A 15,007-nucleotide genomic window follows, 5' to 3' on the forward strand; every position below is an offset into this window, starting at 1 on the left:
CAATGAAAATTTCCCATCTCTTATGAAAGACATAAAATTATGAATCCAAGAAGTGCAGCATATCACAAACAGAATAGATCTGAATAGGCCTACACCAGGACACTTAATAATCAGATTATCAAACATCAAAGATAAAGAGAGAAACCTGAAAGCAGCAAGAGAAGAGTGTTGATACATCACATACAAAGGAAGCTTGATAAGACTATGTGTGGATTTCTCAATAGAAACCATGGAGGCAAGAAGGAAATGGGGTGATACATTTTAGATACTGAAAGAGAAAAACCACCAGCTTCTACAGGTAGCAATGGGGTCTGACAATGGTCCGGCTTTTATAGCCCAAGTTACCCAAAACTTGGTAAAAACATTAAGAATCAAATGGAAGCTACACTGCATCTAAAGACCGCAAAGCTCAGGACAGGTAGAAAGAATGAATCGGACACTTAAGGAAACCCTCACCAACTTAAATTAGAAACTGGCGGAAACTGGGTGGGCCTTCTTCCGTTTGCCTTACTTAAAGCTAGGTGTACTCCTTATGTAAAAGGTATTACTCCATATGAAGCCATGTTCGGCAGGCCACCCCCGCTCCTCCCCAAGTTAGGGGAGGAGCAGCTTGCCTCCCTGCCTAACTCTGAACTTCTCAAGTCCTTACAGGCTTTGCACTACAGCTCCAAAAACATCCATCACGTCGTCAGAGACCACCGTCCAAAACCTGACAAAGGGGAAGAAGAAACCCCTACTGCTGAACCTGGTGATTTAGTGTGGATCAAAAAAAGGAATCCCTCCTCCCTCAAGGCACGCTGGGCTGGGCCTTATCAGGTGATTCTAAGTACACCGACTGCCATGAAAGTCGCAGGTAAAAGATTTTGGATACATTGCTCACAAATTAAAAAGGCAGACTCCGACCAGAACGCAGAATGGTCCATACAAAAAAACATCAGATCCCCTAAAACTTCGGCTGCAGAGACGTACGCCATTATGCTGACTCTAGTAACAATGCTAGCCGCCGAGAACCCCCATCAAGCCACTAATTATATGTGGCAGCTAACTCGCACAATTGATGGAACAGTGGTCAGCCAGATTAGCACCCCTGGCAGCCCTAAATTTGTTTTTGACCTATGTGAACTCTTTGGGAGACTCTGGAATCTACCAGAAGCTGTAAATACCTATTTGAGAGGGGGAAGGGTAGAGCTTAGGGGCTTCGGTTGTGGTAAATTAGAACTGGAATGAGGGCTATGGCATAGTCAACATTACATCTGTCCGCAAAGAAGTGCCTCAACGTGTGGGGGAGAGGATGATTATTTCTGTTATAGTTGGGGCTGTGAAACCATAGCCCCATGGAAAAATGTAGATCATTTATTACAGGTCACCAGGGAGATAAGGCCAGAAATTCCTATTAAAAATTGTGTAATTGGGAACTGTAGCCCTGTTACTATTGAACCACAGCAGTATTGGGAAGATTCCCAGTGGTTGGGGGGAAAAACGTGGGGATTGCGCCTATATGTATCAGGATATGACCCCAGAGTGTTATTCACTATTCAAAAAAGGAAAATTCCTAAGCCCTTAAATCCAATAGGCCCCCTGGACCCCATCAACATCAAAATATCTGTAACAACTATTCCTTTCCCACTTACCCATCCTTAGTCCACCATAAAAAGCCACCCCTTATTTCCAAAAGCAACTCCCCTCCCTCCACCTCCAAACTCCTGACAAGAGTCTCTATTCAATACACTTAAACTCATGTTTAAATTCTGAAACCAAACTTCCCCCAACTTAACTGAAGATTGCTGGCTATGTCTAAACCCTGAACCACCCTATTATACAGGCCTGGGAGCTAACCGGAGTATAGGAGTAACTAACAATGACATTCAAAATATCTCCCTATCAAATATTCACCAAAATTCTCACTATTGTCCCTGGGGCACTACCCCTAAGCTTACTTTAGGCGACTTTCAAGGACAAGGAACATGCTTCCAGTCCCCTCAATTCCCGCTATCTACTTCTCCTTATACTAATTCCTGTACCTCTGTACTACTCTAGCAAGGGAGGTAGAAAGCACCTCCGGCTAACTAGCCTCCAAGGAGTCAAGCAAAAAGAACCAGTGTTAGTGCCGGTACTCCTCGGGCTTGGGGCAGCCAGGGCAACCGCAGTAGGAACCACAGCACTTGTCACAGGGGACCAAAATTTTAAAAGCCTTAGTACTCAGATCAACCAGGATCTAAAAACCTTAAAAGAGAGCATTACTAAATTTGAGGAGTCCTTAAGCTCATTAGCAGAAGTAGTGCTCCAGAATCGGAGGGGACTTGACCTTGTATTCTTAAAGCAGGGAGAGCTTTGTCTAGCCTTGGAGGAAGCACGCTGTTTTTATACTAACCACTCAGGTGTAATTAAAAAAAGTTTAAGCCAACTCCGAAAGAGAATACAGGATAGAAAAGAGCAAAGAAAAAAGGAGGCAAATTGGTTTGAAAGTATATTTTCTCAATCTCCATGGTTAACTACCTTAACATCAGCAGTTGCTGGACCCCTGGCTCTTATCATGTTAGCCTTAATCATAGGCCCCTGTGTTATAAACAGTTTAGTTAAATTTGTCCAATGGCGTATTCAAAGCGTAAAGCTTATGGTTTTGCAGTCCCAATATCAATATCAATACTTAACCCTCCAAATAAACAATGATTTGATTCTCCCTAAAAACCAGTGGGGAATGAAGTGGGCTCCCTCCCCTTAATCTGTAACAAGAGAGTCCCCTTCCCCCTCAACCTGTAATGACTGCAAAGTAAACATTAAAGCCCTGAGAGGAAGGGAGTGAAACTGCCATTTTAGGGAGTGAGACTTGCGGATGTATGCATTAGTCAAGCTTACCGTTCCAATAATTAACCATTGCACCAGCCTTGAGAAAATTTCTCAAGGTTGCTAAAGATCTTAAGCACCCATTAATTAACCGCCAACTCTGCTTTTGTCAAAGTAGCTTGCTTGCATTTTCAGGTTGTCATTTCTGCCTGTATAAGTCTCAAGCAATCTCCGGTTCCTGCTGCTGCTACTAAACTCCCTGTGCATAGTGACAGGCAGTAGCCACCAGCTAGCTGACTAATAAAGGCTCTTTAAATTCTGTTTGGCTGTCTTGTGCCTTAACTCACGGGCACCGTAACAGTTCCAAGTCAGTATTTGGGAGAGAAAGAGAAAGAGATGTGACATTTGGGAGGTGGCACATCACACCACCCTATGCTCCTTTGAGCATGAGTTCTGCTTGGTGCTAGGTCCATGCCTTTTGAAATTTCAAAAAGAGACATAAGTCATGAGTTTGGCTTTCAGGAATCATATAACAGGTTTGGACTCAGGGATTGCAAGAATTTGAAGGTTCCATGGAGATAGAGAGTCTGCATTTTCTGCTCCATCCATTTCACAGTTGACTAAGGTGCATCCAGTTCAGCAACTCATCAATGACACAATGTGTTAGTGGCAGGAATAGGACTGCAGTCTAAACCTCCAGACTCTTACCCTAGTATTCTTTTCACATGAACATGCAAAAGCAGGTGGTATATAGAAATCTGGAATATAGTGGACCTTTGTTTATTTCTATAAGACAGCACTTTTATTGGTCTTCTGTTAAATATTTGAATTCCTTGTTACCTAAGGAGTTTGCTCATTTACTTTTACCATTCCTTCAATAGTCAGATGGGCTGGAATTTTACTAGATGATACTAAACAAGAAATTGTGAATGCTTTTTTTTTGTCAAGCCTTGATTTTGAATTTTATAGTCTCATCTTTAATTATTTTATCATTTAATAGAAGTGCTATAGAAATAATATCACACCTTTCACACAGGTTAAGGCTGCTGTGATACCTCTATGGCAAAACGCATGAAACCTCTTTTATCTAGGAGATATGAGGGCACATTCGTCTACTGCATCTAAACATCTATACTAACACAGAGTAGTCCAAAGCACTAAGCACCTAGCACATGCAATCACTGAATTCAGCACTTTATACTAAATATTCTAACCAATTCATATATATTCTAACCAATTTTTACATGAAGTTATTAAAGCAGTCATTATTAACCCTATTGAATAGGTACAAAATTGAGACTCCAAGAAGTTATATAATATGCTAAAAATCACTAAGGATATTTCATACAGACTTGATTTGTCTGTCCACAATAATAGAGTAGCAAGCAGGATTTTTTATGATTGGTGAAGCACCTTCTCATACACTGCCTCATTTAACCAGCACCTGGAATCTATAAGGGAGGAAAGAATGATTTTATCAGCACATTTTCCAGTTGAGTGAAATGAATTGGCCAGACCATACCCAGTTCAGTTGTGGTGCAGAGTCCTGACTCCTGGGGCTCTGTTTTCACCAGGCATCTCACACTCCCTGCATTGTTGCAGTCTGATACCACTCCTTCATTTTCAATACTGATGTCCAGGTCTGTTTCCTCATCTATTAAATGATGAGTTTGACCAAATGGTCCTTCTAGGTTTAACACTAGGATTCTTTTCTTTCCCTCTAAAGTGAAAAAAAAAAGGAAGCTGACAACTGGAGGGCTATTTTTTCCTCTTTTTTTTTTTATCCCTGATGTGTCATTTTCACATTCCTGTCTGAGGCAATGGTGGGGGGGGGGGGATCAGCAGAGCATGGTGTGGGAAACTAGCAGTCCCAGATTCAATGGCTGATTCTACAACTAACTTACTACATGACCTGGCAAGTCGTTTCACTCTGATTAAGTCTTTGTTTCCTCAGCAAATGAAATGATAATATGTATTCACATGCAATGAGAATGAGCTGATTTGGAGTAAGGGCAAGTACTTTGTTCTTTTTGAAAGCTTTTTTGGAGGTATAATGAATATACAATACGTTGCACATATTTAAAGTGCACAATTTGATAAATTTTGATATATGAAGACATCTGTGAAACCATCACCAGAATCAAAGTAGTGAACTTAACCATCGTCCCCAGAAGTTTCCTCATGCCTCTTTGTAATCTCTTCCTCCTGTTCCCCCTCACACAGCCCCCTCCTCAGGCAACTACTGATGTTCTGTCACCTATTAACTTACATTTTAGAGTTTTATAAGTGGAATCATCTAATGTATACATCTTTGTTTCTGCTTTTTACAATCAGCATAATTGTTTTGAGATTGAGCACACATCCAGCATGATGCCTGTATCAATATTTCATTCCCTTTAATTGCTGAGTAGTATTCCCTTTTATGGAAATGCCACAATTTGTTTACATAATTGCCTATGGATGGAAATTTGGGCTGTTTCAGTTTCTTGGCTATTAAAAAATAGCTGAACACTTGGCTAATGTCTATGCTGCTATGAACATTTGTATACCAATCTTTATATGGATATGTGCTATCCTTTCTTTTGGCTAAGTGCCCAAGAGTGGTGTGGTTGGATAATAAGGTGCGTAGTTGTATGTTGATTTCATAAGAAACTGCCAAAGCATGTCCAGAGTGATTGTACCATTTTATGTTCCCACCAACAGTGACAGAAGTTCCAGTCCATCTACTTCCTTGTCAGTACTTGGTATGTTACTCTATTTTTTTTTTAATTTAGTCATTTAATAAATGTGTAGTGATAATTCAGTTGAATTACCTTAATAACTAATTAATAACTAATGATGTTTAGCATCTTTTCCTGTGCTTAATTGCCACAACATATCTTCTTTGGTTAAGTGTCTGTTCAAATTTTGGGCTCATTTTCATTGGGCTGTTGGTTTTCTTATTATTCAGACTTGCCATATATATATATATCTCCTTTATCAGAAATGTGCTTTTTCCTAGGCTTTAGTTTGTCTTTTCATTCTCTGTCTCCTATTTGACTTGATATACACATTCAAGATATTAACAATTAATTGAATAGTAATAAATAGAAAATCTTTGTAAATTATAAACTCTTGGACCAAAATATGGTATGGTTTATTTATTAGAGCCCCCTCTTTGATATGGTTGATTATATTCTATGCAGATTATAAGATGAGGGCCCTACTTCTGCTTACCCTAGGACTTAAAGTAACCTGTGAAAGATATAAAAAAGACATATGAAAGGCATATAAAGCTACTTCTCCACTTTCTCTTCTTTCTTAAGCAGCAACCTAATTAAAGAAGTTACAGTCTAACTTCTCCCTTCACCTTTAGATAAGAGGTACTACTCATTTCTACACTACTTTTTCCCCATTTCCCTCTTAGAAATCTTGTAGTCAGGTCAGATATTCATCAAAGGAAAAAAAGATTTAATAAATGCATGCTCCTGTTTGACCACAGCAATGGACAACACTTTCTCTATCCTCTCCTGACTGAGGAATCCTTGAATCTTATATCTGAGCTGATCTATGAGGGGTTATTGGTTAGGCAATAGAAGTTTCCCAAAGACACAGTTGTGCCTTCACACTAGTTATATCCCATGCTTGACCACTGACTGCTTGCAAAAATCAAGGAAACCTAAGAACTGGTTTCATGTTCATGCATGATAGCCAAGCAGGAAAGGAGGTTAAAGAAACTTAACCTCCATAAAACCACATCTACATGGAACACAATAAAATATAGTGGGTGTGACAGACCCAGCTCTATTGTTTACTGACTGTTGACTTTGGCAGTTACTTAATAGCTAGCCTATATTTGCTTTTTTCACATATGAGATGATGGCAATGATGGTGCTTGTCTCATATTATTGTGAGGATGAAATTGTGCAGTCCCTGCAAAACACTCAATAATAGTTTGACACATAGTTACACTGAATAACTCCTGTTTTTTTTAATATTGAAATTTTAGAGGTTATATTTCTCACCCTCTACTCCAAGTATTTCACTTTCTTTATATGTGTGTGTGATGTGTTAAACTTTAAAATTCATTTTGTGCTTCTCTATGTCTACCTGTAATGAGAGTTTACATTTATTTATTATCTGAATTTATATTTTCTTTGTTTTAGAAAGAAATAAGGAATGCTGTGAATGACTTTTTATTACTAATTAGTTAAATGGGTAATTGCACAGACCAGGTCAAGAATCAGAAGCTATGGGATAAATGACCTCACAGTACCAAGGAGATTGTAAAATCATAATTTTTCATCCTCAAGAAGCTAATAACTTCTGTTTTGACTGGGTACCTGGAGATGACACATGACCATCATGTTTACCAAATTCATTTGAGTTACCCTATTGGACACAGAATCCTTTTACTGGCAGGGTTTTTAAGAATTACCCAAAGAAACCTTCACTTACTGTAGAAATATACATACATACATATATATATGTGTGTGTGTGTGTGTGTGTGTGTGTGTGTGTGTGTGTGTGTGTGTGTATGTATATATATATATATATATATATATATATATATATATATATATATATATAATTGCTATAATATCTCTGGTTAATGATTTTTTATCTTTAGTTTGACTATTTACAGTGGCAAGGAACTTAACTACAATCATTAAGAAATCAAATCCAGGCACACACAAAACTGAAGAGATGGATAGAGGAAACCACTCAGTGGTGACTGAGTTCATCTTTATGGGCATCACTCAGGACCCTCAGCTGCAGATCATCTTCTTTATGGTCTTTCTGGTGGTCTACCTGGTCAACATAGTGGGGAATGTTGGTATGATTATCCTGATCCCATAATAGACACCCAGCTTCACAAACCTATGTATTTTTTCCTCTGCAATTTCTCCTTTGTTGATCTGGGCTACTCCTTGGCCATTGCCCCCAGGATGTTGGCTGACTTCCTAAGTAAGCACAAAGTCATCTCCTTCTCCAGCTGTGCCACCCAGTTTGCTTTCTTTGTAGGTTTTGTAGATGCTGAGTGCTATGTCCTGGTGGCCATGGCCTATGACCGTTTTGTGGCCATATGTCGGCCTCTTCATTATAGCACCCTCATGTCCAAGCAAGTCTGCTTGGTTCTCATGCTGGGCTCTTACCTGTTTGGTCTGGTGAGTTTGGTAGCCCATACTTCCCTCATCTTCAGCCTCAGTTATTATGATTCCAATATCATCAACCACTTCTTCTGTGAAATACCACCACTCTTGGCCCTCTCTTGCTCAGACACCTATATCACTGAGATCTTACTGTTCAGTCTATGTGGCTTCATTAAATTCAGCACCATCCTTATCATCTTCATCTCCCATGCCTTCATCCTCATTGCCAACATCAGGATGCACTCAGCTGAAGGCTGCATTAAAGCTTTCTCCACCTGTGAGTCTCACCTCACTGGTGTCACCCTCTTCTATGGCACAGTCATGTTTATGTACCTGAGGCCAATATCCAGCTACTCCCTGGACCAAGACAAATGGACATCTGTGTTCTACACTGTTATCATCCCCATGTCAAATCCTTTGATCTACAGTCTGTGGAACAAAGATGTAAAAGCAGCTTTTAAAAAGCTAATTGGGAAAAACCTCAATAAGAAAATGAAACGTGTTACTATCACAGGAAAATTTTATTGGTAGAAGGGTTTTGACAGGAGAAAGAAAATGTTAATAGCTTTCCAAGAAATACTACCCACATTACCATCTACTTGCTGAGAAAATCTTATATTTTGAATGGATTTCTGCAATCCTTAACTCTACAATATGTAAGAAATTTCAACTAATATTTTTAAAAGACACACTGAACAAGGAACATTAGTTTTTTGTTTGTTTTACTTAAAGGTGACATAAATATCAATTAGAAATAGAGACAGGAATTGATAGTGGCAAAAAAACAAACAAACAAGCAAACAAACAAAAAAAAACAGTCACTCTAAAGCAGATTTTATTCAGGGGCATGATAAACACAAGGACCAAATGTCTAAGCATTCTGCACTCTGAAAGAATATCATAGAAAATTTAGTTAAAAACACAGGAAATGGGATTGGTTTGAGACATGACTTATTTCAGTACACAATCCATCCATTCATATACTCAGCAAAAACTGATGCATGTTAGGAGTGTGTGAGGTTCTGGGTGATACAAGGCTAAGATACATGTTTTGACAGCAAGGAGTCTATTGTGTTTCCAGTTACTATGTTATCTCTCTGAGTTTGGTGCCAGGAACAACAGCCTCAGGATTTGTGCAAGGTTCAAGATTAAGAACTGGGAACTTGGGATCTGCTGCTCATTAGCTGTATGACCTTTGATAAGACCCTGTTCTTTTCTGTCCTTAGTGTACCCTCTGTCAAGCGATTGGTTTCACCTAATTGTCACTGGATCCCTTTGATCTCCTCTGCCTAATATTCAAAAGTGGCAGGCATCTAAATTTTGTCATTTTCCCATATTAATATCCCTTCAGTCCTCAGGAAAACCCTAGGACCCTAGAACCCAAAGAAAATACAGGTCAGAACAATCCCATAGTTTAAATTTAGAGAAATTTGTATTGTAACAGGTTTAGTCATCCTTCTCCCATCCAAAATTTCCGCTATGCCTATCTAGCTCTCTTTTCTCATCTCATTTAGACCATAGCTTTTTTTTTTTTTTTTTTTGGTTACTTTACACCCTAATTCCCTAATCTGTATCGAATACTCTTATTAACTCTGATGTATCAGTTACTGATAATAGAAGAGGATTCTTCATTGCATACTCTCAAGACTACAAATTTTTATGAAAAACCAAAAATATCAGATATCAGAAGTTTTTTTTTTCCTCAAATATGCTGAAATTCCATCACAACATCAGTTTAAAATACTTAAAATCAATAGTCTTTCTTCAAAACCCTTATATCAGTACAATATAGTCTAAGGTCAGTGGAGGGCAATGGTTGCTGTAAAGTGTACAGCAATCCCATTCATCAAGAAAGCCTCCAAAATGTTTTAGGGATAAGAGACCCAGGATGTTTCAGGCTTTCTAATGGGTGTTACTGTACATGTGTTGTATTTGACCTGGTTCAAAACTGCCCAGGTCATATGATGAATTTCCAAAAACATGTCCTTAATGTCACATTGTGGAGAAAGAACAACCCATGACTAATGGTTGGATATGGAGTTGACAGTCCATAAACAATCCAGAAATCCAGCCTTCAGTTTCTTTTCTGGAATTCAAGGTGTAAATAATATATACCATGTGAAAAATAAGAAAATAGGTTCCTATAACATTAATTACAAACCAAGTGAGTTGGATTAAACTGTGTACCACAGCTTATTCTTGGCCTTGGTCCACATTCTGGTGGGTGCATTTCCATTGTAAATAAGATCTCTTCAAGATGTTGCTTCAGTTGATGCATGGCCCAACTGAATCAGGTTGGGCTTTAATTCAGATTACTAGAGCCCTTTATAAGCAGAGCCAAAGTCAGTCACAGAGAGAGAAGCCACAGGGAGCAGCCAAAAGCTGGAAATTAACAGAACCTGGAGAGGTTAACCATGTTCATTGCCCTGTGACAGAAAAGCCAAGGAGCAAGAATTGCCAGCAGCCAGCCCTCAAATGTCACAGTTGTCTTGAAGAAAGCATCATCTTGTTGATGCCTTGATTTTGGACTTCTCCTAGCCTCAAAATCATGAGGTGATAAATTCCCATTGTTTAATCCAACCTTTTGTATGATGTTTTAACAGCCAGGAAACTAAAGTAATTTTTGGTAGCAGGAGTGGGGTTTAGTTTTTACAAATATCTAAAAATGTAGAAACAGCTTTAGAATTGAGTAATGAGTAGAGGCTAGAAGGTTTGTGAGGTGCTTGACAGAAAAAAAAAAATCTAGATTGCTTAAATATCATGGACATTAAAGGTACTTCCTATGAGGTCTTAAAAGGAAATGATGAATGTGTGATCCAGAAATTGTAAAAAAGGCAATCATTTTATAAAATGACAGAGAACTTGGGAAAATTGAACTCTGATGTCAGATTGTAAATGGAAATTTTAAGCAATGAAATTGGATATTTAGCTGAAGCAATTTCTAAGATAATGCAGAAATTATAGACTGGCTTCTCCTGGCAGCTTATAGTAAAATGCAAGAGGAAAGGAATAAGATGAGATGTGAACTCTTAAGCACAAAGAAATCAGAGATTGAAGGTTTAAAGATTCTGAGCCTGTCAAGATATTGTGCTATGAGACCAGGCCAAAGGCTGCTCTATCAGGGACCTCCTGTTTTCAGGAAGTGGGTCCACAGAGGACAGAGCTCTATGTGAGTGTTTAACTGAACAATCTTTTCCTAAACAGAGTGTGGCTGAACATGGATACAGTCAGCCATTTCTGTGGAAGTCAGGATTGGAATGCAGTTATCCAAGAGGAATATGTAGAACATTCTATTGTCTGATGATTTGAATCTGCTTGAACTCCACCCAAAGCCAACAAGTTTGTGTGTGTGTGTGTGTGTGTGTGTGTGTGTGTGTGTGTGTGTGTGTGTTTTGAAAAATTTTTAAGAGCAGAATCACAGCCAGCCTGGAGTAAAGGGGACAGAGGAGGGAGGAATTGAATTTCAAATGACTTTAAGAATTGAATGTAGAATGACCATGGAAGCAAAAGTCTGGACCAAAATATCTCTTTGGCCAAGAGAGCAGGCTTGCCCATTTCTGTGGAAATGCTGTCTCTGCCCCTGTTCTTGGAGGAGGTGAGTCTTGCATCTCATTGTTTTGGGAGTGTGTAGCCACTCCAATGCTCAGATTTGGTGGGATCTGTGCCTCTTTCTTCATGGAGATATCTACCACTGCCCCAAACCTCAGCTAGGGTTGGGCCAGTGCCCTGGTACTTCAGGACAGCAGAGTCACTATGCAAGACTTTGAAAAGGGTGGGGCTGCCTCTCAATCTGGCAGAGAGGATGAAACAACAATCCATAGATGACTCTTAGAACTTGAAGTCAAATAGATATTGTCCTTCTGGATTTCATACTTGTCTGGAATATGTGACCCCTATTTTCCTCCCACTTTCTTCATTCTGGAATAGGAATGTTTGCCCTATGCTTATCCCACTATTGTATACTGGAAGCAGATAACTTAATTTCCACGTTTTACAGATCCATTAAAGACAGGAAATTTTGCATACTTATTTTGATGAGACTTTGTATTTAGCACTGCTACTGAAATTGTGTAAAGCTTTTTGGGATATTGTTATGGGGAATGGACATATTTTGCATATAAAGAGAAATGTCTTGGGGATCTAGAGGGTGGAGTGATATCGATTGAGTTGGACATGATCTTGGTCTTGGTCCACATTCTGTTGAGTTTGGCCCATTGTAAATAAGACCTCTTCAAGATATCACTTTAGTTGAGATGTGGCCCAACTAAATAAGGTTTAATCTGGATTACTAGAATCTTTTAAAGTAGGGTAAAGGTCAGATGGAGAGAGAAGCTATGACAAGTAATCAGACACTGGAAGTCAACAGAACACAGAAGGGAAAGAAGGAAGAAGACATTGCCATGTATATTACCATGTTATAGAAAAACCAAGGACAGGCAGCCAGCCCCAGAACACAATAGTCTTCTTGGAGAAAACATTGCCTTGCTTACACCTCCATTTTAGGCTTCTCCTGGTCTCAAAATCATGATGAAATAAATTCCCATTGTTTAAGACAACCATTTGCATTATATTTGGTTTAGCATCCAGGAAACCAAAACAACAAGTATATGCTATAATTGAAAGAACAGTTGCCTTAGACTCAGGAAGATCTATCTTTGAATCCCATCTCTACATCTCTAATCAGTGACCTTGTTGCTAGAGAGTTAACTACTTTTTGTTTTTGTCTGCTGTGTGCCATTCAATGAAAAAAGCACTTTATATCTCATGAATTTCTTACAACAACTATGCATGGTAGGCATATCCTCATTTTAAAGATGATGAAACTAAGCTCAGACAAGCCAACAAACTTGGCAAGATTGAGTGATAAAATAAAAAACTGATCAAAGGTCTGCCTTTTTCACTATGACTACTGGGAAGTAGTCAATCTTTGCATCATATAGAAATGAGTTCTCATCAAGATTCTCCAATTTTCTTAAGCTATATGACATTAGGAAAGTGACTTAATCCCTCTAAAGCTCAGTCTATTCATCTATAAAATGGGAATAATAATGCTTCCCTTTTGTCATTTTTCAAATGTATAATGTGCCTGTCATGTAAAAGATGCCTAAATATTAGTTTTGTTTTCAATTTTTCCTTCATTTATATGTCAACTAACTGCAATTATGCTATCAATGTGATTCAATGAAGTGAGAAAATGAAATGTTTTGTTTTATATTAGTTGGTGGTAGAGGCATGCACATCAACTTATAATAGTAAGAGAAATGGGTTGGAAGTTCAATCACCTTTGGCTCACTCTCATCCCCACCAATAGTTATCTTAAATAAATCACTTAACATCTCTCTACTTCAGACTCTTCATTAATAAATTTAAGACTGTGTTTATACTGAATTTAACCTATTAGTTTGCTCAAATAAGAGAGCAATAAGGGCCTTTTGTTTGAAAAGTCCTGAGTTCTCTTTCATACATTAAAACTTAGTCCAGTAATAACATTATAACAAAAGTAAGCTTGTCAATCATATTCAGTATTATCATCTGCAAAAGCCATGTGCATTGGTGTTTCCTATAATCAACAAAGAATTGGTAATCACTGTACTAGTGGCTGTGGAAGGCAAAAATGGATGCAGAAGTATTTAAGAGGGGAGCTGTGAGATTAACAGTTTAATTTTGCTTCCTCCACTCTCAAACTATATGAACTCAGGTGAGATTTTTAAAGCAGACTTTGTTTAAGCCTCATAGAATTTACCTTTATAGGGAGATAAGGTAAAGGCAAAACCTGTGTCACAGGAAATGACAATTCCAAAAAGGAATAATAATAAAAAACACCATGGGAGTTCACATTAGAAAGATAGTACTTCCTCTTCAGAGACCATTCTGGGCATGAAACCAGGGAGGTCTTTATGGAGTAGAACGCATCTGATTTGTCTTTGAAGCATGGATCAGAAATTATGGTAGGAAGGAGATGAGATAGATAGTGGTCAGAGAAGGAAAAATAATGAACACAGGTAAAGAAGCTAAAACCATGGGCTAGCTTTGTTGAGGGCACAGTGTGAGTTGTTGGGGACTGAATTATATCATCCACAAAAGACATGCTCAAATCTTAATCCACATTTCTGTGGGCATGAACCCATTTGCAAATAAGACCTTTTGAAGATGCTATTAGTTATGGTTTGGCAAATTGAATCACAGTGGGTCTTAATCCATATGAGTGGAGGTCTTATACACAGAGAAAATTCAGGCATAGTCAGTCAGAAGAAGACAGAAATCAGGAGAAACCAGAAGCCAGAAATCAGTGGAGGCCAGAATAGGCACACAGAGAGAAATATTACCATGAGATGCATAATAATACCAAGACTGCATCACAAGAATGCTACCAACAACAAAAGAAAGCATTGCCTTACTGACATATTGACTTTAGACTTCTATCCTTTCAAACCATGAGACTATAAGTTCTTAGTGTTTAAGCCAGCTGACTGTGTGGTAATTGTTAAAGCAGTTTTGGTAAAGTAAGACATGAGGGTTTGGAGATGAAGTTGGAAGTAGTTCAGTGGTCTGGCTAGTATCAGTTTAGGATATGGGACTTTATAACTTGTGGATTCCAGAGGAGAAGATTCTTCCTTGCCCCATGATACCCTGTCACATGTTTACCAACCCAGCAGCCTTTGAGGAAACCATGGCAGCAATACAGTCTTGCTGGTAAATCCTGGTAGATCCTGGTGACTTGAATCAGGTTTAGTGGCATACAATTGGTGTTTTTTTCTTTTAAGGAGGATTGGATGAAACTTTTACATTTAGCCCCATATCTGGTCTTCTTCCAAGGAAGGAAATCAAGCTGAAGCCCCTTTGTTCTTTCTTTCTTTGGAGATGATGTCTGAAATTGTTAGGATTTAAGATTTCTTATCTTCACTAAATCAGGACCTATGAAATTACCAAATTCCTTTGCTTGTCATTCCTGACCCTTTTCTCTAAACCACCTGTCTGGGAATATTTCTCCCTGCTCCCTTTCACTTACCAGATTTTCCTGTAAAACTTTTTCTTCATTGACCGTTGTATTTTCTTATCTTAGTGCTCATTCAAATTATTCAAATCCATGC

The 15,007-nt window shown here is 38.5% G+C and overlaps 2 pseudogenes; both read left to right on the forward strand.

Annotated features, from left to right (window-relative positions):
• LOC119511347 overlaps positions 1-15,007 on the forward strand; it is a 56,616-nt pseudogene that overhangs the window by 13,511 nt on the left and 28,098 nt on the right.
• Positions 7,471-8,447, forward strand: LOC119511348 (annotated as a pseudogene).

The sequence above is a fragment of the Choloepus didactylus genome, chromosome 16 (assembly GCF_015220235.1).
Source record: "Choloepus didactylus isolate mChoDid1 chromosome 16, mChoDid1.pri, whole genome shotgun sequence".
Lineage (NCBI taxonomy): Eukaryota > Metazoa > Chordata > Mammalia > Pilosa > Megalonychidae > Choloepus > Choloepus didactylus.